Source organism: Rana temporaria, chromosome 2 (assembly GCF_905171775.1).
Source record: "Rana temporaria chromosome 2, aRanTem1.1, whole genome shotgun sequence".
Taxonomy (NCBI): Eukaryota; Metazoa; Chordata; class Amphibia; order Anura; family Ranidae; genus Rana; species Rana temporaria.
Genome location: NC_053490.1, coordinates 73,155,462 through 73,183,060, shown reverse-complemented (window position 1 = coordinate 73,183,060; position 27,599 = coordinate 73,155,462). Strand labels below are relative to the sequence as shown.

The window sequence follows — 27,599 nt, the reverse complement described above, 5'->3', positions numbered from 1 at the left end:
GGCATGCATAACAATCAGATTCATCAAAACAATAAAAGGCACACGGCCATGGAATTGGTGGCAAACATATGCATAGGTGGATCAAGACCATCAAATTGTTTTCTAGGCCACGTTTACCACTGCCACCAACAACAACATCACCTGCGTGCCTTTCCAAATGAAAGGAACTCAAGCTATTATTTACCAAGGAGGGCCGTTTGGTCCTCGTCACAAAAATCTTTAGTAAAAGGCAAAAAATTAATTGATTCTAAAGTGAAACCAAAGTTTAACCCGGCATAACACAGATGCTGTCCAACTCATGGTGACTCCAAGACAGCCTCATTTGCATATCTGTGCAGCTACATGGGGCGGGAATCAGCAGGCACGCATAACAATCGGATTCATCAGAACAATAAAAGGCACGCTGCCATGGAATTGGTGGCAAATATATGCGTAGGTGGATCAAGACCAACAAATTGTTTTCTAGGCCACGTTTACCACTGCCACCAACAACAACACCTGCGTGCCTTTCCAAATGAAAGGAACTCAAGCTATTATTTACCAAGGAGGCCGGTTGGTCCTCTTCACAAAAATCTTAAGTAAAAGGCAAAAAATTTATTGATTCTAAAGAGAAACCAAAGTTTAACCCGGCATAACACAGATGCTGTCCAACTCATGGTGACTCCAAGACAGCCTCATTTGCATATCTGTGCAGCTACATGGGGCGGGAATCAGCAGGCACGCATAACAATCGGATTCATCAGAACAATAAAAGGCACGCAGCCATGGAATTGGTGGCAAATATATGCGTAGGTGGATCAAGACCAACAAATTGTTTTCTAGGCCACGTTTACCACTGCCACCAACAACAACGTCATCTGCGTGCCTTTCCAAATCAAAGGAACTCAAGCTATTATTTACCAAGGAGGCCCGGTTGGTCCTCTTCACAAAAATCTTTAGTAAAAGGCAAAAAAAAAAAATTTTTGGATTCTAAACAGAAACCAAAGTTTAACCCGGCAGAACACAGATGCTGTTCAACTCATGGTGACTCCAAGACAGCCTAATTTGCATGTCTGTGCAGCTACATGGGGGCAGGAATCAGCAGGCATGCATAACAATCAGATTCATCAAAACAATAAAAGGCACACTGCCATGGAATTAGTGGCAAATATATGCGTAGGTGGATCAAGACCATCAAACTCTTTTCTAGGCCACGTTTACCACTGCCACCAACAACAACATCATCTACGTGCCTTTCCAAATCAAAGGAACTCAAGCTATTATTTACCAAGGAGGCCCGGTTGGTCCTCTTCATAAAAATCTTTAGTAAAAGGCAAAAAATAAATAAATTATTGATTCTAAACAGAAACCAAAGTTTAACCCGGCAGAACACAGATGCTGTTCAACTCATGGTGACTCCAAGACAGCCAAATTTGCATGTCCGTGCAGCTACATGGGGGCAGGAATCAGCAGGCATGCATAACAATCAGATTCATCAAAACAATAAAAGGCACACGGCCATGGAATTGGTGGCAAACATATGCATAGGTGGATCAAGACCATCAAATTGTTTTCTAGGCCACGTTTACCACTGCCACCAACAACAACATCACCTGCGTGCCTTTCCAAATGAAAGGAACTCAAGCTATTATTTACCAAGGAGGCCCGGTTGGTCCTCTTCACAAAAATCTTTAGTAGAAGGCAAAAAAAAAAAAAAAGTATTGATTCTAAAGAGAAACCAAAGTTTAACCCGGCATAACACAGATGCTGTCCAACTCATGGTGACTCCAAGACAGCCTCATTTGCATATCTGTGCAGCTACATGGGGCAGGAACAAGCAAGCACGCATAACAATCGGATTCAACAGAACAATAAAAGGCACACGGCCATGGAAAAGGTGGCAAATATATGCGTAGGTGGATCAAAACCATCAAATCGTTTTCTAGGCCACATTTACCACCACCACCAACATTAAAAATGTATGCGCGCCTTTCCAAATCAAAGGAACTCAAGCTATTTTTCTACAAGGAGACCCAGTTGTTCCTCCCCACAAAAATCTTTAGTAAAAGGCAAAAGATTTATTCATTCCAAAAAGAAACCAGAGCATAACCCGGCAGAACACAGACACTGTTAAACTCATGGTGACTGCAAGACACCCTAATTTACATATCTGTGCAACTGCATGGGGGCAGGAATCAGCAGTCACGCGTAATAATCGGCTTCATCAAAACAATATAAGGCACACAGCCATGAAAATGGTGGCAAATATATGCGTAGGTGGATCAAGACCATCAAATTGTTTTCTATGCCACATTTACCACCACCACCAACATTAAAATTGTCTGCGCGCCTTTCCAAATCAAAGGAACTCAAACTATTTTTTGACAAGGAGGCCCAGCTGTTCCTACCCACAAAAATCCTTAGTAAAAAGCAAAAGATTTATTCATTGTAAAAAGAAACCAGAGCATAACCCGGCAGAACACAGACACTGTTCAACTCATGGTGACTCCAAGACAGCCTAATTTGCATGTCTCTGCAGCTACATGGGGGCAGGAATCAGCAGGCATGCCTAACAATCAGATTCATCAAAACAATAAAAGGCACACTGCCATGGAATTGGTGGCAAATATATGCGTAGGTGGATCAAAACCATCAAATCATTTTCTAGGCCACGTTTACCACTGCCACCAACAACAACATCATCTGCGTGCCTTTCCAAATCAAAGGAACTCAAGCTATTATTTACCAAGGAGGCCCGGTTGGTCCTCTTCACAAAAATCTTTAGTAAAAGGCAAAAATGTATTGATTCAAAGAGAAACCAAAGTTTAACCCGGCAGAACACAGATGCTGTTCAACTCATGGTGACTCCAAGACAGCCTAATTTGCATGTCTGTGCGGCTACATGGGGGCAGGAATCAGCAGGCATGCATAACAATCAGATTCATCAAAACATTAAAAGGCACATGGCCATGGAATTGGTGGCAAACATATGCGTAGGTGGATCAAGACCATCAAATTGTTTTCTAGGCCATGTTTACCACTGCCACCAACAACAACATCACCTGCGTGCCTTTCCAAATGAAAAGAACTCAAGCTATTATTTACCAAAGAGGCCCGGTTGGTCCTCTTCACAAAAATCTTTAGTAAAAGGCAAAAGATTAATTGATTCTAAAGAGAAACCAAAGTTTAACCCGGCATAACACAGATGCTGTCCAACTCATGGTGACTCCAAGACAGCCTCATTTGCATATCTGTGCAGCTACATGGGGCGAGAATCACCAGGCACGCATAACAGTCGGATTCATCAGAACAATAAAAGGCACGCGGCCATGGAATTGGTGGCAAATATATGCGTAGGTGGATCAAGACCAACAAATTGTTTCCTAGGCCACGTTTACCACTGCCACCAACATCATCTGCGTGCCTTACCAAATCAAAGGAACTCAAGCTATTATTTACCAAGGAGGCCCGGTTGGTCCTCTTCACAAAAATCTTTAGTAAAAGGCAAAATAAAATGTATTGATTCTAAACAGAAACCAAAATTTAACCCTGCAGAACACAGATGCTGTTCAACTCATGGTGACTCTAAGACAGCCTAATTTGCATGTCTGTGCAGCTACATGGGGGCAGGAATCAGCAGGCATGCATAACAATCAGATTCATCAAAACAATAAAAGGCACACTGACATGGAATTAGTGGCAAATATATGCGTAGGTGAATCAAGACCAACAAATTGTTTTCTAGGCCACGTTTACCACTGCCACCAACAACAACGTCATCTGCCTGCCTTTCCAAATCAAACGAACTCAAGCTATTGTTTACCAAGGAGGCCCGGTTGGTCCTCTTTACAAAAATCTTTAGTAAAAGGCAAAAAAAAAAATGTATTGATTCTAAACAGAAACCAAAGTTTAACCCGGCAGAACACAGATGCTGTTCAACTCATGGTGACTCCAAGACAGCCTAATTTGCATGTCTGTGCAGCTACATGGGGGCAGGAATCAGCAGGCATGCATAACAATCAGATTCATCAAAACAATAAAAGGCACACTGACATGGAATTAGTGGCAAATATATGCGTAGGTGGATCAAGACCATCAAACTCTTTTCTAGGCCACGTTTACCACTGCCACCAACAACAACGTCATCTACGTGCCTTTCCAAATCAAAAGAACTCAAGCTATTATTTACCAAGGAGGCCCGGTTGGTCCTCTTCACAAAAATCTTTAGTAAAAGGCAAAAAATGTATTGATTCAAAAGAGAAACCAAAGTTTAACCCGGCAGAACACAGATGCTGTTCAACTCATGGTGACTCCAAGACAGCCTAATTTGCATGTCTGTGCAGCTACATGGGGGCAGGAATCAGCAGGCATGCATAACAATCAGATTAATCAAAACAATAAAAGGCACACGGCCATGGAATTGGTGGCAAACATATGCATAGGTAGATCAAGACCATCAAATTGTTTTCTAGGTCACGTTTACCACTGCCACCAACAACAACATCACCTGCGTGCCTTTCCAAATGAAAGGAACTCAAGCTATTATTTACCAAGGAGGGCCGTTTGGTCCTCTTCACAAAAATCTTTAGTAAAAAGCAAAAGATTAATTGATTCTAAAGAAAAAACAAAGTTTAACCCGGCATAACACAGATGCTGTCCAACTCATGGTGACTCCAAGACAGCCTAATTTGCATGTCTGTGCAGCTACATGGGGGCAGGAATCAGCAGGCATGCATAACAATCAGATTCATCAAAACAATAAAAGGCACACGGCCATGGAATTGGTGGCAAACATATGCATAGGTGGATCAAGACCATCAAATTGTTTTCTAGGCCACGTTTACCACTGCCACCAACAACAACATCACCTGCGTGCCTTCCCAAATGAAAGGAACTCAAGCTATTATATACCAATGAGGCCCGGTTGGTCCTCTTCACAAAAATCTTTAGTAAAAGGCAAAAGATTTATTGATTCTAAAGAGAAACCAAAGTTTAACCCGGCATAACACAGATGCTGTCCAACTCATGGTGACTCCAAGACAGCCTCATTTGCATATCTGTGCAGCTACATGGGGCGGGAACAAGCAGGCATGCATAACAATCGGATTCATCAGAACAATAAAAGGCACACGGCCATGGAATTGGTGGCAAATATATGCGTAGGTGGATCAAAACAATGAAACTGTTTTCTAGGCCACGTCTACCACTGCCACCAACAACAACGTCATCTGCGTGCATTTCCAAATCAAAGTAACTTAAGCTATTATTTACCAAGGAGGCCCGGTTGGTCCTCTTCACAAAAATCTGTAGTAAAAGGCAAAAAAAAATGTATTGATTCTAAACAGAAACCAAAATTTAACCCGGCAGAACACAGATGCTGTTCAACTCATGGTGACTCCAAGACAGCCTAATTTGCATGTCTGTGCAGCTACATGGGGGCAGGAATCAGCAGGCATGCATAACAATCAGATTCATCAAAACAATAAAAGGCACACTGCCATGGAATTGGTGGCAAATATATGCGTAGGTGGATCAAAACCATCAAATCGTTTTCTAGGCCACGTTTACCACTGCCAAAAACAACAACGTCATCTGCGTGCCTTTCCAATTCAAATGAACTCAAGCTATTATTTACCAAGGAGGCCCGGTTGGTCTTCTTCACAAAAATCTTTAGTAAAAGGCAAAAAAAATGTATTGATTCAAAAGAGAAACCAAAGTTTAACCCGGCAGAACACAGATGCTGTTCAACTCATGGTGACTCCAAGACAGCCTAATTTGCATGTCTGTGCAGCTACATGGGGGCAGGAATCAGCAGGCATGCATAACAATCAGATTCATCAAAACAATAAAAGGCACATGGCCATGGAATTGGTGGCAAACATATGCGTAGGTAGATCAAGACCATCAAATTGTTTTCTAGGCCACATTTACCACTGCCACCAACAACAACATCACCTGCGTGCCTTTCCAAATAAAAGAACTCCAGCTATTATTTACCAAGGAGGCCCGGTTGGTCCTCTTCACAAAAATCTTTAGTAAAAGGCAAAAGATTTATTGATTCTAAAGAGAAACCAAAGTTTAACCCGGCATAACACAGATGCTGTCAAACTCATGGTGACTCCAAGACAGCCTCATTTGCATATCTGTGCAGCTACATGGGGAGGGAATCAGCAGGCATGCATAACAATCGGATTCATCAGAACAATAAAAGGCACGCAGCCATGGAATTGGTGGCAAATATATGCGTAGGTGGATCAAGACCAACAAATTGTTTTCTAGGCCACGTTTACCACTGCCACCAACGTCATCTGCGTGCCTTTCCAAATCAAAGGAACTCAAGCTATTATTTACCAAGGAGGCCCATTTGGTCCTCTTCACAAAAATCTTTAGTAAAAGGAAAAAAAAATGTATTGATTCCAAAGAAAAAAACAAAGTTTAACCCAGCAGAACACAGATGCTGTTCAACTCATGATGACTCCAAGACAGCCTTATTTGCATGTCTGTGCAGCTACATGGGGGCAGGAATCAGCAGGCATGCATAACAATCAGATTCATCAAAACAATAAAAGACACACGGCCATGGAATTGGTGGCAAACATATGCGTAGGTGGATCAACACCATCAAATTGTTTTCTATGCCACGTTTACCACTGCCACCAACAACAGCTGCGTGCCTTTCCAAATGAAAGGAACTCAAGCTATTATTTACCAAGGAGGCCCAGTTGGTCCTCTTCACAAAAATCTTTAGAAAAGGCAAAAGATTTATTGATTCTAAAGAGAAACCAAAGTTTAACCCAGCATAACACAGATGCTGTCCAACTCATGGTGACTCCAAGACAGCCTCATTTGCATATCTGTGCAGCTACATGGGGTGGGAATCAGCAGGCACGCATAACAATCGGATTCATCAGAACAATAAAAGGCACGCGGCCATGGAATTGGTGGCAAATATATACGTAGGTGGATCAAGACCAACAAATTGTTTTCTAGGCCACGTTAACCACTGCCACCAACAACAACGTCATCTGCGTGCCTTTCCAAATCAAAGGAACTCAAGCTATTATTTACCAAGGAGGCACGGTTGGTCCTCTTCACAAAAATCTTTAGTAAAAGGCAAAAAATATATTGATTCAAAAGAGAAACCAAAGTTTAACCCGGCAGAACACAGATGCTGTTCAACTCATGGTGACTCCAAGACAGCCTAATTTGCATGTCTGTGCAGCTACATGGGGGCAGGAATCAGCAGGCATGCATAACAATCAGATTCATCAGAACAATAAAAGGCACGCGGCCATGGAATTGGTGGCAAATATATGCGTAGGTGGATCAAGACCAACAAATTGTTTTCTAGGCCACGTTTACCACTGCCACCAACAACAACACCTGCGTGCCTTTCCAAATGAAAGGAACTCAAGCTATTATTTACCAAGGAGGCCCGGTTGGTCCTCTTCACAAAAATCTTAAGTAAAAGGCAAAAAATTTATTGATTCTAAAAAAGAAACCAAAGTTTAACCCGGCATAACACAGATGCTGTCCAACTCATGGTGACTCCAAGACAGCCTCATTTGCATATCTGTGCAGCTACATGGGGCGGGAACAAGCAGGCACGCATAACAATCGGATTCATCAGAACAATAAAAGGCACACGGCCATGGAATTGGTGGCAAATATATGCGTAGGTGGATCAAAACAATGAAACTGTTTTCTAGGCCACGTTTACCACTGCCACCAACAACAACGTCATCTGCGTGCCTTTCCAAATCAAAGGAACTCAAGGTATTATTTACCAAGGAGGCCCGGTTGGTCCTCTTCACAAAAATCTTTAGTAAAAGGCAAAAAAAAAAATTTTTGATGCTAAACAGAAACCAAAGTTTAACCCGGCAGAACACAGATGCTGTTCAACTCATGGTGACTCCAAGACAGCCTAATTTGCATGTCTGTGCAGCTACATGGGGGCAGAAATCAGCAGGCATGCATAACAATCAGATTCATCAAAACAATAAAAGGCACACTGCCATGGAATTAGTGGCAAATATATGCATAGGTGGATCAAGACCATCAAACTCTTTTCTAGGCCACGTTTACCACTGCCACCAACAACAACGTCATCTACGTGCCTTTCCAAATCAAAGGAACTCAAGCTATTATTTACCAAGGAGGCCCGGTTGGTCCTCTTCACAAAAATCTTTAGTAAAAGGCAAAAAAAAAAAAATTATTGATTCTAAACAGAAACCAAAGTTTAACCCGGCAGAACACAGATGCTGTTCAACTCATGGTGACTCCAAGACAGCCTAATTTGCATGTCTGTGCAGCTACATGGGGGCAGGAATCAGCAGGCATGCATAACAATCAGATTCATCAAAACAATAAAAGGCACACTGCCATGGAATTAGTGGCAAATATATGCGTAGGTGGATCAAGACCATCAAACTCTTTTCTAGGCCACGTTTACCACTGCCACCAACAACAACGTCATCTACGTGCCTTTCCAAATCAAAAGAACTCAAGCTATTATTTACCAAGGAGGCCCGGTTGGTCCTCTTCACAAAAATCTTTAGTAAAAGGCAAAAAATGTATTGATTCAAAAGAGAAACCAAAGTTTAACCCGGCAGAACACAGATGCTGTTCAACTCATGGTGACTCCAAGACAGCCTAATTTGCATGTCTGTGCAGCTACATGGGGGCAGGAATCAGCAGGCATGCATAACAATCAGATTCATCAAAACAATAAAAGGCACACGGCCATGGAATTGGTGGCAAACATATGCATAGGTGGATCAAGACCATCAAATTGTTTTCTAGGCCACGTTTACCACTGCCACCAACAACAACATCACCTGCGTGCCTTCCCAAATGAAAGGAACTCAAGCTATTATATACCAATGAGGCCCGGTTGGTCCTCTTCACAAAAATCTTTAGTAAAAGGCAAAAGATTTATTGATTCTAAAGAGAAACCAAAGTTTAACCCGGCATAACACAGATGCTGTCCAACTCATGGTGACTCCAAGACAGCCTCATTTGCATATCTGTGCAGCTACATGGGGCGGGAACAAGCAGGCACGCATAACAATCGGATTCATCAGAACAATAAAAGGCACACGGCCATGGAATTGGTGGCAAATATATGCGTAGGTGGATCAAAACAATGAAACTGTTTTCTAGGCCACGTCTACCACTGCCACCAACAACAACGTCATCTGCGTGCATTTCCAAATCAAAGTAACTTAAGCTATTATTTACCAAGGAGGCCCGGTTGGTCCTCTTCACAAAAATCTGTAGTAAAAGGCAAAAAAAAATGTATTGATTCTAAACAGAAACCAAAATTTAACCCGGCAGAACACAGATGCTGTTCAACTCATGGTGACTCCAAGACAGCCTAATTTGCATGTCTGTGCAGCTACATGGGGGCAGGAATCAGCAGGCATGCATAACAATCAGATTCATCAAAACAATAAAAAGCACACTGCCATGGAATTGGTGGCAAATATATGCGTAGGTGGATCAAAACCATCAAATCGTTTTCTAGGCCACGTTTACCACTGCCAAAAACAACAACGTCATCTGCGTGCCTTTCCAATTCAAATGAACTCAAGCTATTATTTACCAAGGAGGCCCGGTTGGTCTTCTTCACAAAAATCTTTAGTAAAAGGCAAAAAAAATGTATTGATTCAAAAGAGAAACCAAAGTTTAACCCGGCAGAACACAGATGCTGTTCAACTCATGGTGACTCCAAGACAGCCTAATTTGCATGTCTGTGCAGCTACATGGGGGCAGGAATCAGCAGGCATGCATAACAATCAGATTCATCAAAACAATAAACGGCACACGGCCATGGAATTGGTGGCAAACATATGCTTAGGTGGATCAAGACCATCAAATTGTTTTCTAGGCCACGTTTACCACTGCCACCAACAACAACATCACCTGCGTGCCTTTCCAAATGAAAGGAACTCAAGCTATTATTTACCAAGGAGGCCCGGTTGGTCCTCTTCACAAAAATCTTTAGTAAAAGGCAAAAGATTTATTGATTCTAAAGAGAAACCAAAGTTTAACCCGGCAGAACACAGATGCTGTCCAACTCATGGTGACTCCAAGACAGCCTCATTTGCATATCTGTGCAGCTACATGGGGCGTGAATCAGCAGGCACGCATAACAATCGGATTCATCAGAACAATAAAAGGCACGCGGCCATGGAATTGGTGGCAAATATATGCGTAGGTGGATCAAGACCAACAAATTGTTTTCTAGGCCACGTTTACCACTGCCACCAACAACAACATCATCTGCCTGCCTTTCCAAATCAAAGGAACTCAAGCTATTATTTACCAAGGAGGCCCGGTTGATCCTCTTCACAAAAAATCTTTAGTAAAAGGCAAAAAAAAAAAAAAAAAAATGTATTGATTCTAAACAGAAACCAAAGTTTAACCCGGCAGAACACAGATGCTGTTCAACTCATGGTGACTCCAAGACAGCCTAATTTGCATGTCTGTGCAGCTACATGGGGGCAGGAATCAGCAGGCATGCATAACAATCAGATTCATCAAAACAATAAAAGGCACACTGCCATGGAATTAGTGGCAAATATATGCGTAGGTGGATCAAGACCATCAAACTCTTTTCTAGGCCACGTTTACCACTGCCACCAACAACAACGTCATCTACGTGCCTTTCCAAATCAAAAGAACTCAAGCTATTATTTACCAAGGAGGCCCGGTTGGTCCTCTTCACAAAAATCTTTAGTAAAAGGCAAAAAATGTATTGATTCAAAAGAGAAACCAAAGTTTAACCCGGCAGAACACAGATGCTGTTCAACTCATGGTGACTCCAAGACAGCCTAATTTGCATGTCTGTGCAGCTACATGGGGGCAGGAATCAGCAGGCATGCATAACAATCAGATTCATCAAAACAATAAAAGGCACACGGCCATGGAATTGGTGGCAAACATATGCACAGGTAGATCAAGATCATCAAATTGTTTTCTAGGTCACGTTTACCACTGCCACCAACAACAACATCACCTGCGTGCCTTCCCAAATGAAAGGAACTCAAGCTATTATTTACCAATGAGGCCCGGTTGGTCCTCTTCACAAAAATCTTTACTAAAAGGCAAAAGATTTATTGATTCTAAAGAGAAACCAAAGTTTAACCCGGCATAACACAGATGCTAAAGTGACAAGTGCTTCCGCGCTATTATAGATCCTTAAAATATAAACACCTTAACAAATAATATACAGTGCAGCAAAATCTAGCAGTGTTTTACCAAACACAAAAATAAAGATAAAATAATGAAAGTGATTCTGCGCAACGTATCTCACATTGCTGTGACACATAAATATAAACACAAATAAAAGTGAAATAACACTGAATGGGTAAATATATATCCACTAAATAGTCCGTGTGTACAAGTGGTATAAGAGAGCTCAGTCCTGCTCAAATAGTGTCAAAAAATACTGAAATTAAAATAAAATACAAATCCGAACCAAAAAATGGTAAATAAAAGTGATGTGGAAAAAAGCCAAAACGAATCCTTCAGTGAAACAAATTTGGTGAAAGAGTTATTATTAAATACAAATCAAAATTGTATAAGATCTGCCAAATGATCCAATCAATATGCTGAATATGCTGGATTAGATGTAAAGTGAGTGACCAGCAGGTGAAGATCGAATCCTCCACTAGGCTCACTAGCCTCTTACCTCTAGGTAGATATAGATGAGCATCAGATCTCTCACACCGTGGCAATCCTTAAAGAGTAGTCCCTGTCCTTTCTCCCCTTGAGCTGGCACAGCGTCTATAGATCCGTATAGTACTCCGCCCAAATACATACAATGGAGAGAGGGAACAAAGAAGGAACCTCCGATAGTGAAGCACAGTAAACCAGGTTGTGATTTATTAAACGAAAAAACCTGTGCTTACATTAAAAAATACAAATGTGCAGCAAAATTTCAAAATGAGCGGCGTTCACAGCGCCGGCTTACGTCACTCCAGGTGTACGCCAATCCCTACGCGTTACGACACGACGTCACGTGTCTTCATCTGGGGCATCTGATTGGCGGACGTTCTATTGTTTATATATCCGAGGAACCGGAAATAGTATCGCTGCCATTTTCTTGAAGTCCAAGTGATATGTATATACACTGCATTGGAATGGCATAGCTCCGCTTGGAGTTTATTAGACGATACATATCTCCATGGCAACTAAGTGTAAAAACTCGCTAGACTGCAACATTGATTCATATTCACCGCTGTATATCGGACACGCATGCATATATATTTACCAGTTAAAAATACATGTTAAAATGTATAGTAGAAATGTATATTTCCACAGCTACGGGAGGAAAAAGGAAATAGTCGTTCCCATCCCAAAGGTATGAATATGGGAATAAATCCTCTCAAACAATTATGCTGTGGGAAACTTAATTCATTATAAATATACAAATTTATCAAAAATGGTGATAGCAATCGCATTAAAACAGACCTATAGATTGTTAAAAATATATATTATGAAAAAAATACTAAACGTTTTATAACGCAGTATTTAAAATTCATAGTTAATATATAAAAAATATAAAAATATATAAAACTATAAAATACTGTAATCCAGATGATAGATATTTGTATATAAAAATATATAAAAATATATATATAAAAAAACCATAATATATATATAAAAAACCAAAAAAATTATATATATATAGGGGGGGTCGCACACCTGGTTTGTCGCATCACATACCCACAATCTCTATATATAAACGATATTTCTATCTTAAGTATTCCTGTTGATCATCATGTATAGACTATTCTCTAAATATACACAGAGTGGCTGAAATAAATCAAAAGTTACTAAGAAAACAGTTGAGGTCAAATTCAACGTTCATACCGCCCGGTACAAGTGTACGCATAGTATGAATCCATTTAGATTCCTTTTGACTAATTGTACGAATCTTGTGACTCCCTCTCCATGAGGGGTTATATTTTTCTACCCCCCAAAATTGTAATTGCACAGATGCTGTCCAACTCATGGTGACTCCAAGACAGCCTCATTTGCATATCTGTGCAGCTACATGGGGTGGGAACAAGCAGGCACGCATAACAATCGGATTCATCAGAACAATAAAAGGCACACGGCCATGGAATTGGTGGCAAATATATGCGTAGGTGGATCAAAACAATGAAACTGTTTTCTAGGCCACGTCTACCACTGCCACCAACAACAACGTCATCTGCGTGCATTTCCAAATCAAAGGAACTTAAGCTATTATTTACCAAGGAGGCCCGGTTGGTCCTCTTCACAAAAATCTTTAATAAAAAGCAAAAAAAAATGTATTGATTCTAAACAGAAACCAAAATTTAACCCGGCAGAACACAGATGCTGTTCAACTCATGGTGACTCCAAGACAGCCTAATTTGCATGTCTGTGCAGCTACATGGGGGCAGGAATCAGCAGGCATGCATAACAATCAGATTCATCAAAACAATAAAAGGCACACTGCCATGGAATTGGTGGCAAATATATGCGTAGGTGGATCAAGACCAACAAATTGTTTTCTAGGCCACGTTTACCACTGCCACCAACGTCATCTGCGTGCCTTTCCAAATCAAAGGAACTCAAGCTATTATTTACCAAGGAGGCCCATTTGGTCCTCTTCACAAAAATCTTTAGTAAAAGGCAAAAAAAATGTATTGATTCCAAAGAAAAAAACAAAGTTTAACCCAGCAGAACACAGATGCTGTTCAACTCATGATGACTCCAAGACAGCCTTATTTGCATTTCTGTGCAGCTACATGGGGACAGGAATCAGCAGGCATGCATAACAATCAGATTCATCAAAACAATAAAAGACACACGGCCATGGAATTGGTGGCAAACATATGCGTAGGTGGATCAAGACCATCAAATTGTTTTCTATGCCACTTTTACCACTGCCACCAACAACAACTGCGTGCCTTTCCAAATGAAAGGAACTCAAGCTATTATTTACCAAGGAGGCCCAGTTGGTCCTCTTCACAAAAATCTTTAGAAAAGGCAAAAGATTTATTGATTCTAAAGAGAAACCAAAGTTTAACCCGGCATAACACAGATGCTGTCCAACTCATGGTGACTCCAAGACAGCCTCATTTGCATATCTGTGCAGCTACATGGGGCGGGAATCAGCAGGCATGCATAACAATCAGATTCATCAAAACATTAAAAGGCACACTGCCATGGAATTAGTGGCAAATATATGCGTAGGTAGATCAAGACCATCAAACTCTTTTCTAGGCCACGTTTACCACTGCCACTAACAACAACGTCATCTACGTGCCTTTACAAATCAAAAGAACTCAAGCTATTATTTGCCAAGGAGGCCCGGTTGGTCCTCTTCACAAAAATCTTTAGTAAAAGTCAAAAGATTTATTCATTCTAAAGAGAAACCAAAGTTTAACCCGGCAGAACACAGATGCTATTAAACTCATGGTGACTCCAAGACAGCCTAATTTGCATGTCTGTGCAGCTACATGGGGGCAGGAATCAGCAGGCATGCATAACAATCAGATTCATCAAAACAATAAAAGGCACACTGCCATGGAATTGGTGGCAAATATATGCGTAGGTGGATCAAAACCATCAAATCGTTTTCTAGGCCACGTTTACCACTGCCACCAACAACAACATCATCTGCGTGCCTTTCCAAATCAAAGGAACTCAAGCTATTATTTTCCAAGGAGGCCCGGTTGGTCCTCGTCACAAAAATCTTTAGTAAAAGGCAAAAAATTAATTGATTCTAAAGTGAAACCAAAGTTTAACCCGGCATAACACAGATGCTGTCCAACTCATGGTGACTCCAAGACAGCCTCATTTGCATATCTGTGCAGCTACATGGGGCGGGAATCAGCAGGCACGCATAACAATCGGATTCATCAGAACAATAAAAGGCACGCGGCCATGGAATTGGTGGCAAATATATGCGTAGGTGGATCAAGACCAACAAATTGTTTTCTAGGCCACGTTTACCACTGCCACCAACAACAACACCTGCGTGCCTTTCCAAATGAAAGGAACTCAAGCTATTATTTACCAAGGAGGCCCGGTTTTTCCTCTTCACAAAAATCTTTAGTAAAAGGCAAAAAAAAATGTATTGATTCTAAACAGAAACCAAAGTTTAACCCGGCAGAACACAGATGCTGTTCAACTCATGGTGACTCCAAGACAGCCTAATTTGCATGTCTGTGCAGCTACATGGGGGCAGGAATCAGCAGGCATGCATAACAATCAGATTCATCAAAACAATAAAAGGCACACTGCCATGGAATTGGTGGCAAATATATGCGTAGGTGGATCAAAACCATCAAATCATTTTCTAGGCCACGTTTACCACTGCCACCAACAACAACATCATCTGCGTGCCTTTCCAAATCAAAGGAACTCAAGCTATTATTTTCCAAGGAGGCCCGGTTGGTCCTCTTCACAAAAATCTTTAGTAAAAGGCAAAAAATGTATTGATTCAAAAGAGAAACCAAAGTTTAACCCGGCAGAACACAGATGCTGTTCAACTCATGGTGACTCCAAGACAGCCTAATTTGCATGTCTGTGCAGCTACATGGGGGCAGGAATCAGCAGGCATGCATAACAATCAGATTCATCAAAACAATAAAAGGCACACGGCCATGGAATTGGTGGCAAACATATGCATAGGTGGATCAAGACCATCAAATTGTTTTCTAGGCCACGTTTACCACTGCCACCAACAACAACATCACCTGCGTGCCTTTCCAAATGAAAGGAACTCAAGCTAATATTTACCAAGGAGGGCCGTTTGGTCCTCATCACAAAAATCTTTAGTAAAAGGCAAAAAATTAATTGATTCTAAAGTGAAACCAAAGTTTAACCCGGCATAACACAGATGCTGTCCAACTCATGGTGACTCCAAGACAGCCTCATTTGCATATCTGTGCAGCTACATGGGGGCAGGAATCAGCAGGCATGCATAACAATCAGATTCATCAAAACAATAAAAGGCACGCGGCCATGGAATTGGTGGCAAATATATGCGTAGGTGGATCAAGACCAACAAATTGTTTCCTAGGCCACATTTACCACTGCCACCAACAACAACGTCATCTGCGTGCCTTTCCAAATGAAAGGAACTCAAGCTATTATTTACCAAGAAGGGCCGTTTGGTCCTCATCACAAAAATCTTTAGTAAAAGGCAAAAAATTAATTGATTCTAAAGTGAAACCAAAGTTTAACCCGGCATAACACAGATGCTGTCCAACTCATGGTGACTCCAAGACAGCCTCATTTGCATATCTGTGCAGCTACATGGGGCGGGAATCAGCAGGCACGCATAACAATCGGATTCATCAGAACAATAAAAGGCACGCGGCCATGGAATTGGTGGCAAATATATGCGTAGGTGGATCAAGACCAACAAATTGTTTTCTAGGCCACGTCTACCACTGCCACCAACAACAACACCTGCGTGCCTTTCCAAATGAAAGGAACTCAAGCTATTATTTACCAAGGAGGCCCGGTTGGTCCTCTTCACAAAAATCTTTAGTAAAAGGCAAAAAAAAATGTATTGATTCTAAACAGAAACCAAAGTTTAACCCGGCAGAACACAGATGCTGTTCAACTCATGGTGACTCCAAGACAGCCTAATTTGCATGTCTGTGCAGCTACATGGGGGCAGGAATCAGCAGGCATGCATAACAATCAGATGCATCAAAACAATAAAAGGCACACTGCCATGGAATTGGTGGCAAATATATGCGTAGGTGGATCAAAACCATCAAATCATTTTCTAGGCCACGTTTACCACTGCCACCAACAACAACATCATCTGCGTGCCTTTCCAAATCAAAGGAACTCAAGCTATTATTTTCCAAGGAGGCCCGGTTGGTGCTCTTCACAAAAATCTTTAGTAAAAGGCAAAAAAATGAATTGATTCAAAAGAGAAACCAAAGTTTAACCCGGCAGAACACAGATGCTGTTCAACTCATGGTGACTCCAAGACAGCCTAATTTGCATGTCTGTGCAGCTACATGGGGGCAGGAATCAGCAGGCATGCATAACAATCAGATTCATCAAAACAATAAAAGGCACATGGCCATGGAATTGGTGGCAAACATATGCGTAGGTAGATCAAGACCATCAAATTGATTTCTAGGCCACGTTTACCACTGCCACCAACAACAACATCACCTGCGTGCCTTTCCAAATAAAAGAACTCAAGCTATTATTTAACAAGGAGGCCCAGTTGGTACTCTTCACAAAAATCTTTCGTAAAAGGCAAAAGATTAATTGATCCTAAAGAAAAAACAAAGTTTAACCCGGCATAACACAGATGCTGTCCAACTCATGGTGACTCCAAGACAGCCTCATTTGCATATCTGTGCAGCTACATGGGGCTAGAATCATCAGGCACGCATAACAGTCGGATTCATCAGAACAATAAAAGGCACGCGGCCATGGAATTGGTGGCAAATATATGCGTAGGTGGATCAAGACCAACAAATTGTTTCCTAGGCCACATTTACCACTGCCACCAACAACAACGTCATCTGCGTGCCTTTCCAAATCAAAGGACCTCAAGCTATTATTTACCAAGGAGGCCCGGTTGGTCCTCTTCACAAAAATCTTTAGTAAAAGGCAAAAAAAAAAATGTATTGATTCTAAACAGAAACCAAAGTTTAACCCGGCAGAACACAGATGCTGTTCAACTCATGGTGACTCCAAGACAGCCTAATTTGCATGTCTGTGCAGCTACATGGGGGCAGGAATCAGCAGGCATGCATAACAATCAGATTCATCAAAACAATAAAAGGCACACGGCCATGGAATTAGTGGCAAATATATGCGTAGGTAGATCAAGACCATCAAACTCTTTTCTAGGCCACGTTTACCACTGCCACTAACAACAACGTCATCTACGTGCCTTTACAAATCAAAAGAACTCAAGCTATTATTTGCCAAGGAGGCCCGGTTGGTCCTCTTCACATAAATCTTTAGTAAAAGTCAAAAGATTTATTCATTCTAAAGAGAAACCAAAGTTTAACCCGGCAGAACACAGATGCTGTTCAACTCATGGTGACTCCAAGACAGCCTAATTTGCATGTCTGTGCAGCTACATGGGGGCAGGAATCAGCAGGCATGCATAACAATCAGATTCATCAAAACAATAAAAGGCACACGGCCATGGAATTGGTGGCAAACATATGCATAGGTGGATCAAGACCATCAAATTGTTTTCTAGGCCACGTTTACCACTGCCACCAACAACAACATCACCTGCGTGCCTTTCCAAATGAAAGGAACTCAAGCTATTATTTACCAAGGAGGCCCGGTTGGTCCTCTTCACAAAAATCTTTAGTAAAAGGCAAAAGATTTATTGATTCTAAAGAGAAACCAAAGTTTAACCCGGCATAACACAGATGCTGTCCAACTCATGGTGACTCCAAGACAGCCTCATTTGCATATCTGTGCAGCTACATGGGGCGGGAATCAGCAGGCACGCATAACAATCGGATTCATCAGAACAATAAAAGGCACGCGGCCATGGAATTGGTGGCAAATATATGCGTAGGTGGATCAAGACCAACAAATTGTTTTCTAGGCCACGTTTACCACTGCCACCAACAACAACACCTGCGTGCCTTTCCAAATGAAAGGAACTCAAGCTATTATTTACCAAGGAGGCCCGGTTGGTCCTCTTCACAAAAATCTTAAGTAAAACGCAAAAAATTTATTGATTCTAAAGAGAAACCAAAGTTTAACCCGGCATAACACAGATGCTGTCCAACTCATGGTGACTCCAAGACAGCCTCATTTGCATATCTGTGCAGCTACATGGGGCGGGAATCAGCAGGCACGCATAACAATCGGATTCATCAGAACAATAAAAGGCACGCAGCCATGGAATTGGTGGCAAATATATGCGTAGGTGGATCAAGACCAACAAATTGTTTTCTAGGCCACGTTTACCACTGCCACCAACAACAACGTCATCTGCGTGCCTTTCCAAATCAAAGGAACTCAAGCTATTATTTACCAAGGAGGCCCGGTTGGTCCTCTTCACAAAAATCTTTAGTAAAAGGCAAAAAAAAATTATTGATTCTAAACAGAAACCAAAGTTTAACCCGGCAGAACACAGATGCTGTTCAACTCATGGTGACTCCAAGACAGCCTAATTTGCATGTCTGTGCAGCTACATGGGGGCAGGAATCAGCAGGCATGCATAACAATCAGATTCATCAAAACAATAAAAGGCACACTGCCATGGAATTAGTGGCAAATATATGTGTAGGTGGATCAAGACCATCAAACTCTTTTCTAGGCCACGTTTACCACTGCCACCAACAACAACGTCATCTACGTGCCTTTCCAAATCAAAGGAACTCAAGCTATTATTTACCAAGGAGGCCCGGTTGGTCCTCTTCATAAAAATCTTTAGTAAAAGGCAAAAAAAAAAAAATTATTGATTCTAAACAGAAACCAAAGTTTAACCCGGCAGAACACAGATGCTGTTCAACTCATGGTGACTCCAAGACAGCCTAATTTGCATGTCTGTGCAGCTACATGGGGGCAGGAATCAGCAGGCATGCATAACAATCAGATTCATCAAAACAATAAAAGGCACACGGCCATGGAATTGGTGGCAAACATATGCATAGGTGGATCAAGACCATCAAATTGTTTTCTAGGCCACGTTTACCACTGCCACCAACAACAACATCACCTGCGTGCCTTTCCAAATGAAAGGAACTCAAGCTATTATTTACCAAGGAGGCCCGGTTGGTCCTCTTCACAAAAATCTTTAGTAGAAGGCAAAAAAAAAAAAAAAGTATTGATTCTAAAGAGAAACCAAAGTTTAACCCGGCATAACACAGATGCTGTCCAACTCATGGTGACTCCAAGACAGCCTCATTTGCATATCTGTGCAGCTACATGGGGCAGGAACAAGCAAGCACGCATAACAATCGGATTCAACAGAACAATAAAAGGCACACGGCCATGGAAAAGGTGGCAAATATATGCGTAGGTGGATCAAAACCATCAAATCGTTTTCTAGGCCACATTTACCACCACCACCAACATTAAAAATGTATGCGCGCCTTTCCAAATCAAAGGAACTCAAGCTATTTTTCTACAAGGAGACCCAGTTGTTCCTCCCCACAAAAATCTTTAGTAAAAGGCAAAAGATTTATTCATTCCAAAAAGAAACCAGAGCATAACCCGGCAGAACACAGACACTGTTAAACTCATGGTGACTGCAAGACACCCTAATTTACATATCTGTGCAACTGCATGGGGGCAGGAATCAGCAGTCACGCGTAATAATCGGCTTCATCAAAACAATATAAGGCACACAGCCATGAAAATGGTGGCAAATATATGCGTAGGTGGATCAAAAACCATAAAATCGTTTTCTAGGCCACATTTACCACCACCACCAACATTAAAATTGTCTGCGCGCCTTTCCAAATCAAAGGAACTCAAACTATTTTTTGACAAGGAGGCCCAGCTGTTCCTACCCACAAAAATCCTTAGTAAAAAGCAAAAGATTTATTCATTGTAAAAAGAAACCAGAGCATAACCCGGCAGAACACAGACACTGTTCAACTCATGGTGACTCCAAGACAGCCTAATTTGCATGTCTGTGCAGCTACATGGGGGCAGGAATCAGCAGGCATGCCTAACAATCAGATTCATCAAAACAATAAAAGGCACACTGCCATGGAATTGGTGGCAAATATATGCGTAGGTGGATCAAAACCATCAAATCATTTTCTAGGCCACGTTTACCACTGCCACCAACAACAACATCATCTGCGTGCCTTTCCAAATCAAAGGAACTCAAGCTATTATTTACCAAGGAGGCCCGGTTGGTCCTCTTCACAAAAATCTTTAGTAAAAGGCAAAAAAATGTATTGATTCAAAAGAGAAACCAAAGTTTAACCCGGCAGAACACAGATGCTGTTCAACTCATGGTGACTCCAAGACAGCCTAATTTGCATGTCTGTGCAGCTACATGGGGGCAGGAATCAGCAGGCATGCATAACAATCAGATTCATCAAAACATTAAAAGGCACATGGCCATGGAATTGGTGGCAAACATATGCGTAGGTGGATCAAGACCATCAAATTGTTTTCTAGGCCACGTTTACCACTGCCACCAACAACAACATCACCTGCGTGCCTTTCCAAATGAAAAGAACTCAAGCTATTATTTACCAAAGATGCCCGGTTGGTCCTCTTCACAAAAATCTTTAGTAAAAGGCAAAAAATTAATTGATTCTAAAGAGAAACCAAAGTTTAACCCGGCAGAAAACAGATGCTGTTCAACTCATGGTGACTCCAAGACAGCCTAATTTGCATGTCTGTGCAGCTACATGGGGGCAGGAATCAGCAGGCATGCATAACAATCAGATTCATCAAAACAATAAAAGGCACACTGCCATGGAATTGGTGGCAAATATATGCGTAGGTGGATCAAAACCATCAAATCATTTTCTAGGCCACGTTTACCACTGCCACCAACTACAACATCATCTGCGTGCCTTTTCAAATCAAAGGAACTTAAGCTATTATTTACCAAGGTGGCCCATTTGGTCCTCGTCACAAAAATCTTTAGTAAAAGGCAAAAAATGTATTGATTCTAAAGAGAAACCAAAGTTTAACCCGGCAGAACACAGATGCTGTTCAACTCATGGTGACTCCAAGACAGCCTAATTTGCATGTCTGTGCAGCTACATGGGGGCAGGAATCAGCAGGCATGCATAACAATCAGATTCATCAAAACAATAAAAGACACACGGCCATGGAATTGGTGGCAAACATATGCATAGGTGGATCAAGACCATCAAATTGTTTTCTATGCCACGTTTACCACTGCCACCAACAACAACATCACCTGCGTGCCTTCCCAAATGAAAGGAACTCAAGCTATTATATACCAATGAGGCCCGGTTGGTCCTCTTCACAAAAATCTTTAGTAAAAGGCAAAAGATTTATTGATTCTAAAGAGAAACCAAAGTTTAACCCGGCATAACACAGATGCTGTCCAACTCATGGTGACTCCAAGACAGCCTCATTTGCATATCTGTGCAGCTACATGGGGCGGGAACAAGCAGGCACGCATAACAATCGGATTCATCAGAACAATAAAAGGCACACGGCCATGGAATTGGTGGCAAATATATGCGTAGGTGGATCAAAACAATGAAACTTTTTTCTAGGCCACGTCTACCACTGCCACCAACAACAACGTCATCTGCGTGCATTTCCAAATCAAAGTAACTTAAGCTATTATTTACCAAGGAGACCCGGTTGGTCCTCTTCACAAAAATCTGTAGTAAAAGGCAAAAAAAAATGTATTGATTCTAAACAGAAACCAAAATTTAACCCGGCAGAACACAGATGCTGTTCAACTCATGGTGACTCCAAGACAGCCTAATTTGCATGTCTGTGCAGCTACATGGGGGCAGGAATCAGCAGGCATGCATAACAATCAGATTCATCAAAACAATAAAAGGCACACTGCCATGGAATTGGTGGCAAATATATGCGTAGGTGGATCAAAACCATCAAATCGTTTTCTAGGCCACGTTTACCACTGCCAAAAACAACAACGTCATCTGCGTGCCTTTCCAATTCAAATGAACTCAAGCTATTATTTACCAAGGAGGCCCGGTTGGTCTTCTTCACAAAAATCTTTAGTAAAAGGCAAAAAAAATGTATTGATTCAAAAGAGAAACCAAAGTTTAACCCGGCAGAACACAGATGCTGTTCAACTCATGGTGACTCCAAGACAGCCTAATTTGCATGTCTGTGCAGCTACATGGGGGCAGGAATCAGCAGGCATGCATAACAATCAGATTCATCAAAACAATAAACGGCACACGGCCATGGAATTGGTGGCAAACATATGCTTAGGTGGATCAAGACCATCAAATTGTTTTCTAGGCCACGTTTACCACTGCCACCAACAACAACATCACCTGCATGCCTTTCCATATGAAAGGAACTCAAGCTATTATTTACCAAGGAGGCCCGGTTGGTCCTCTTCACAAAAATCTTTAGTAAAATGCAAAAGATTTATTGATTCTAAAGAGAAACCAAAGTTTAACCCGGCATAACACAGATGCTGTCCAACTCATGGTGACTCCAAGACAGCCTCATTTGCATATCTGTGCAGCTACATGGGGCGTGAATCAGCAGGCACGCATAACAATCGGATTCATCAGAACAATAAAAGGCACGCGGCCATGGAATTGGTGGCAAATATATGCGTAGGTGGATCAAGACCAACAAATTGTTTTCTAGGCCACGTTTACCACTGCCACCAACAACAACATCATCTGCCTGCCTTTCCAAATCAAAGGAACTCAAGCTATTATTTACCAAGGAGGCCCGGTTGGTCCTCTTCACAAAAAATCTTTAGTAAAAGGCAAAAAAAAAAAAAAATGTATTAATTCTAAACAGAAACCAAAGTTTAACCCGGGAGAACACAGATGCTGTTCAACTCATGGTGACTCCAAGACAGCCTAATTTGCATGTCTGTGCAGCTACATGGGGGCAGGAATCAGCAGGCATGCATAACAATCAGATTCATCAAAACAATAAAAGGCACACTGCCATGGAATTAGTGGCAAATATATGCGTAGGTGGATCAAGACCATCAAACTCTTTTCTATGCCACGTTTACCACTGCCACCAACAACAACGTCATCTACGTGCCTTTCCAAATCAAAAGAACTCAAGCTATTATTTACCAAGGAGGCCCGGTTGGTCTTCTTCACAAAAATCTTTAGTAAAAGGCAAAAAATGTATTGATTCAAAAGAGAAACCAAAGTTTAACCCGGCAGAACACAGATGCTGTTCAACTCATGGTGACTCCAAGACAGCCTAATTTGCATGTCTGTGCAGCTACATGGGGGCAGGAATCAGCAGGCATGCATAACAATCAGATTCATCAAAACAATAAAAGGCACACGGCCATGGAATTGGTGGCAAACATATGCATAGGTGGATCAAGACCATCAAATTGTTTTCTAGGCCACATTTACCACTGCCACCAACAACAACATCACCTGCGTGCCTTTCCAAATGAAAGGAACTCAAGCTATTATTTACCAAGGAGGCCCGGTTGGTCCTCTTCACAAAAATCTTTAGTAAAAGGCAAAAGATTTATTGATTCTAAAGAGAAACCAATGTTTAACCCGGCATAACACAGATGATGTCCAACTCATGGTGACTCCAAGACAGCCTCATTTGCATATCTGTGCAGCTACATGGGGCGGGAATCAGCAGGCACGCATAACAATCGGATTCATCAGAACAATAAAAGGCACACGGCCATGGAATTGGTGGCAAATATATGCGTAGGTGGATCAAGACCAACAAATTGTTTTCTAGGCCACGTTTACCACTGCCACCAACAACAACGTCATCTACGTGCCTTTCCAAATCAAAAGAACTCAAGCTATTATTTACCAAGGAGGCCCGGTTGGTCCTCTTCACAAAAATCTTTAGTAAAAGGCAAAAAAATGTATTGATTCAAAATTGAAACCAAAGTTTAACCCGGCAGAACACAGATGCTGTTCAACTCATGGTGACTCCAAGACAGCCTAATTTGCATGTCTGTGCAGCTACATGGGGGCAGGAATCAGCAGGCATGCATAACAATCAGATTCATCAAAACAATAAAAGGCACACGGCCATGGAATTGGTGGCAAACATATGCATAGGTGGATCAAGACCATCAAATCGTTTTCTAGGCCACGTTTACCACTGCCACCAACAACAACATCACCTGCGTGCCTTTCCAAATGAAAGGAACTCAAGCTATTATTTACCAAGGAGGGCCGTTTGGTCCTCTTCACAAAAATCTTTAGTAAAAGGCAAAAGATTAATTGATTCTAAAGAGAAACCAAAGTTTAACCCGGCATAACACAGATGCTGTCCAACTCATGGTGACTCCAAGACAGCCTCATTTGCATATCTGTGCAGCTACATGGGGCGGGAATCAGCAGGCACGCATAACAATCGGATTCATCAGAACAATAAAAGGCACACGGGCATGGAATTGGTGGCAAATAAATGCGTAGGTGGATCAAGACCAACAAATTGTTTTCTAGGCCACGTTTACCACTGCCACCAACAACAACGTCATCTGCCTGCCTTTCCAAATCAAAGGAACTCAAGCTATTATTTACCAAGGAGGCCCGGTTGGTCCTCTTCACAAAAATCTTTAGTAAAAGGCAAAAAAAAAAAATGTATTGATTCTAAACAGAAACCAAAGTTTAACCCGGCAGAACACAGATGCTGTTCAACTCATGGTGACTCCAAGACAGCCTAATTTGCATGTCTGTGCAGCTACATGGGGGCAGGAATCAGCAGGCATGCATAACAATCAGATTCCTCAAAACAATAAAAGGCACACTGCCATGGAATTAGTGGCAAATATATGCGTAGGTAGATCAAGACCATCAAACTCTTTTCTAGGCCACGTTTACCACTGCCACCAACAACAACGTCATCTACGTGCCTTTCCAAATCAAAAGAACTCAAGCTATTATTTACCAAGGAGGCCCGGTTGGTCCTCTTCACAAAAATCTTTAGTAAAAGGGAAAAAATGTATTGATTCAAAATTGAAACCAAAGTTTAACCCGGCAGAACACAGATGCTGTTCAACTCATGGTGACTCCAAGACAGCCTAATTTGCATGTCTGTGCAGCTACATGGGGGCAGGAATCAGCAGGCATGCATAACAATCAGATTCATCAAAACAATAAAAGGCACACGGCCATGGAATTGGTGGCAAACATATGCATAGGTGGATCAAGACCATCAAATCGTTTTCTAGGCCACGTTTACCACTGCCACCAACAACAACATCACCTGCGTGCCTTTCCAAATGAAAGGAACTCAAGCTATTATTTACCAAGGAGGGCCGTTTGGTCCTCTTCACAAAAATCTTTAGTAAAAGGCAAAAGATTAATTGATTCTAAAGAGAAACCAAAGTTTAACCCGGCATAACACAGATGCTGTCCAAATCATGGTGACTCCAAGACAGCCTCATTTGCATATCTGTGCAGCTACATGGGGCGGGAATCAGCAGGCACGCATAACAATCGGATTCATCAGAACAATAAAAGGCATGCGGCCATGGAATTGGTGGCAAATATATGCGTAGGTGGATCAAGACCAACAAATTGTTTTCTAGGCCACGTTTACCACTGCCACCAACAACAACGTCATCTGCGTGCCTTTCCAAATCAAAGGAACTCAAGCTATTATTTACCAAGGAGGCCCGGTTGGTCCTCTTCACAAAAATCTTTAGTAAAAGGCAAAAAAATGTATTGATTCTAAAGAGAAACCAAAGTTTAACCCGGCATAACACAGATGCTGTCCAACTCATGGTGACTCCAAGACAGCCTCATTTGCATATCTGTGCAGCTACATGGGGCGAGAATCATCAGGCACGCATAACAGTCGGATTCATCAGAACAATAAAAGGCACGCGGCCATGGAATTGGTGGCAAATATATGCGTAGGTGGATCAAGACCAACAGATTGATTCCTAGGCCACGTTTACCACTGCCACCAACAACAACGTCATCTGCGTGCCTTTCCAAATCAAAGGAACTCAAGCTATTATTTACCAAGGAGGCCCGGTTGGTCCTCTTCACAAAAATCTTTAGTAAAAGGCAAAAAAATGTATTGATTCTAAAGAGAAACCAAAGTTTAACCCGGCATAACACAGATGCTGTCCAACTCATGGTGACTCCAAGACAGCCTCATTTGCATATCTGTGCAGCTACATGGGGCGAGAATCATCAGGCACGCATAACAGTCGGATTCATCAGAACAATAAAAGGCACGCGGCCATGGATTTGGTGGCAAATATATGCGTAGGTGGATCAAGACCAACAAATTGATTCCTAGGCCACGTTTACCACTGCCACCAACAACAACGTCATCTGCGTGCCTTTCCAAATCAAAGGAACTCAAGCTATTATTTACCAAGGAGGCCCGGTTGGTCCTCTTCACAAAAATCTTTAGTAAAAGGCAAAAAAAAATGTATTGATTCTAAAGAGAAACCAAAGTTTAACCCGGCAGAACACAGATGCTGTTCAACTCATGGTGACTCCAAGACAGCCTAATTTGCATGTCTGTGCAGCTACATGGGGGCAGGAATCAGCAGTTATGCATAACAATCAGATTCATCAAAACAATAAAAGGCACACTGCCATGGAATTGGTGGCAAATATATGCGTAGGTGGATCAAAACCATCAAATCATTTTCTAGGCCACATTTACCACTGCCACCAACAACAACGTCATCTGCGTGCTTTTCCAAATCAAAAGAACTCAAGCTATTTTTTACCAAGGAGGCCCGGTTGGTCCTCTTCACAAAAATCTTTAGTAAAAGGCAAAAAAAAAAAATGTATTGATTCTAAACAGAAACCAAAGTTTAACCCGGCAGAACACAGATGCTGTTCAACTCATGGTGACTCCAAGACAGCCTAATTTGCATGTCTGTGCAGCTACATGGGGGCAGGAATCAGCAGGCATGCATAACAATCAGATTCATCAAAACAATAAAAGGCACACTGCCATGGAATTAGTGGCAAATA

General features: G+C 41.7%; 12 non-coding genes and 7 pseudogenes across 12 annotated transcripts; all 19 read right to left on the bottom strand.

Annotated features, from left to right (window-relative positions):
- Nucleotides 1-1,969: 1,969 nt before the first annotated feature.
- On the bottom strand, nt 1,970-2,086 carry LOC120930097. The gene has a single exon (XR_005747613.1). It is a non-coding gene; the product is annotated as a U5 spliceosomal RNA (small nuclear RNA).
- Nucleotides 2,087-2,330: 244 nt separating this feature from the next.
- On the bottom strand, nt 2,331-2,447 carry LOC120930127. The gene has a single exon (XR_005747634.1). It is a non-coding gene; the product is annotated as a U5 spliceosomal RNA (small nuclear RNA).
- A 600-nt stretch (nt 2,448-3,047) lies between these two features.
- Nucleotides 3,048-3,167, bottom strand: LOC120930120. Its single transcript, XR_005747629.1, has one exon. It is a non-coding gene; the product is annotated as a U5 spliceosomal RNA (small nuclear RNA).
- Nucleotides 3,168-4,852: 1,685 nt separating this feature from the next.
- On the bottom strand, nt 4,853-4,973 carry LOC120930109 (annotated as a pseudogene).
- A 966-nt stretch (nt 4,974-5,939) lies between these two features.
- Nucleotides 5,940-6,059, bottom strand: LOC120930100. The gene has a single exon (XR_005747616.1). It is a non-coding gene; the product is annotated as a U5 spliceosomal RNA (small nuclear RNA).
- A 2,762-nt stretch (nt 6,060-8,821) lies between these two features.
- LOC120930108 lies at nt 8,822-8,942 on the bottom strand (annotated as a pseudogene).
- Nucleotides 8,943-9,908: 966 nt separating this feature from the next.
- LOC120930105 lies at nt 9,909-10,029 on the bottom strand (annotated as a pseudogene).
- A 975-nt stretch (nt 10,030-11,004) lies between these two features.
- On the bottom strand, nt 11,005-11,125 carry LOC120930130 (annotated as a pseudogene).
- Nucleotides 11,126-14,282: 3,157 nt separating this feature from the next.
- Nucleotides 14,283-14,402, bottom strand: LOC120930113. The gene has a single exon (XR_005747622.1). It is a non-coding gene; the product is annotated as a U5 spliceosomal RNA (small nuclear RNA).
- Nucleotides 14,403-17,894: 3,492 nt separating this feature from the next.
- Nucleotides 17,895-18,014, bottom strand: LOC120930118. Its single transcript, XR_005747627.1, has one exon. It is a non-coding gene; the product is annotated as a U5 spliceosomal RNA (small nuclear RNA).
- A 240-nt stretch (nt 18,015-18,254) lies between these two features.
- Nucleotides 18,255-18,375, bottom strand: LOC120930104 (annotated as a pseudogene).
- Nucleotides 18,376-20,073: 1,698 nt separating this feature from the next.
- LOC120930096 lies at nt 20,074-20,190 on the bottom strand. The gene has a single exon (XR_005747612.1). It is a non-coding gene; the product is annotated as a U5 spliceosomal RNA (small nuclear RNA).
- A 245-nt stretch (nt 20,191-20,435) lies between these two features.
- Nucleotides 20,436-20,552, bottom strand: LOC120930126. The gene has a single exon (XR_005747633.1). It is a non-coding gene; the product is annotated as a U5 spliceosomal RNA (small nuclear RNA).
- A 603-nt stretch (nt 20,553-21,155) lies between these two features.
- LOC120930124 lies at nt 21,156-21,275 on the bottom strand. The gene has a single exon (XR_005747632.1). It is a non-coding gene; the product is annotated as a U5 spliceosomal RNA (small nuclear RNA).
- Nucleotides 21,276-21,876: 601 nt separating this feature from the next.
- Nucleotides 21,877-21,997, bottom strand: LOC120930107 (annotated as a pseudogene).
- A 970-nt stretch (nt 21,998-22,967) lies between these two features.
- Nucleotides 22,968-23,084, bottom strand: LOC120930123. The gene has a single exon (XR_005747631.1). It is a non-coding gene; the product is annotated as a U5 spliceosomal RNA (small nuclear RNA).
- A 971-nt stretch (nt 23,085-24,055) lies between these two features.
- Nucleotides 24,056-24,176, bottom strand: LOC120930106 (annotated as a pseudogene).
- A 602-nt stretch (nt 24,177-24,778) lies between these two features.
- Nucleotides 24,779-24,898, bottom strand: LOC120930129. The gene has a single exon (XR_005747636.1). It is a non-coding gene; the product is annotated as a U5 spliceosomal RNA (small nuclear RNA).
- A 968-nt stretch (nt 24,899-25,866) lies between these two features.
- Nucleotides 25,867-25,986, bottom strand: LOC120930128. The gene has a single exon (XR_005747635.1). It is a non-coding gene; the product is annotated as a U5 spliceosomal RNA (small nuclear RNA).
- Nucleotides 25,987-27,599: the final 1,613 nt, after the last annotated feature.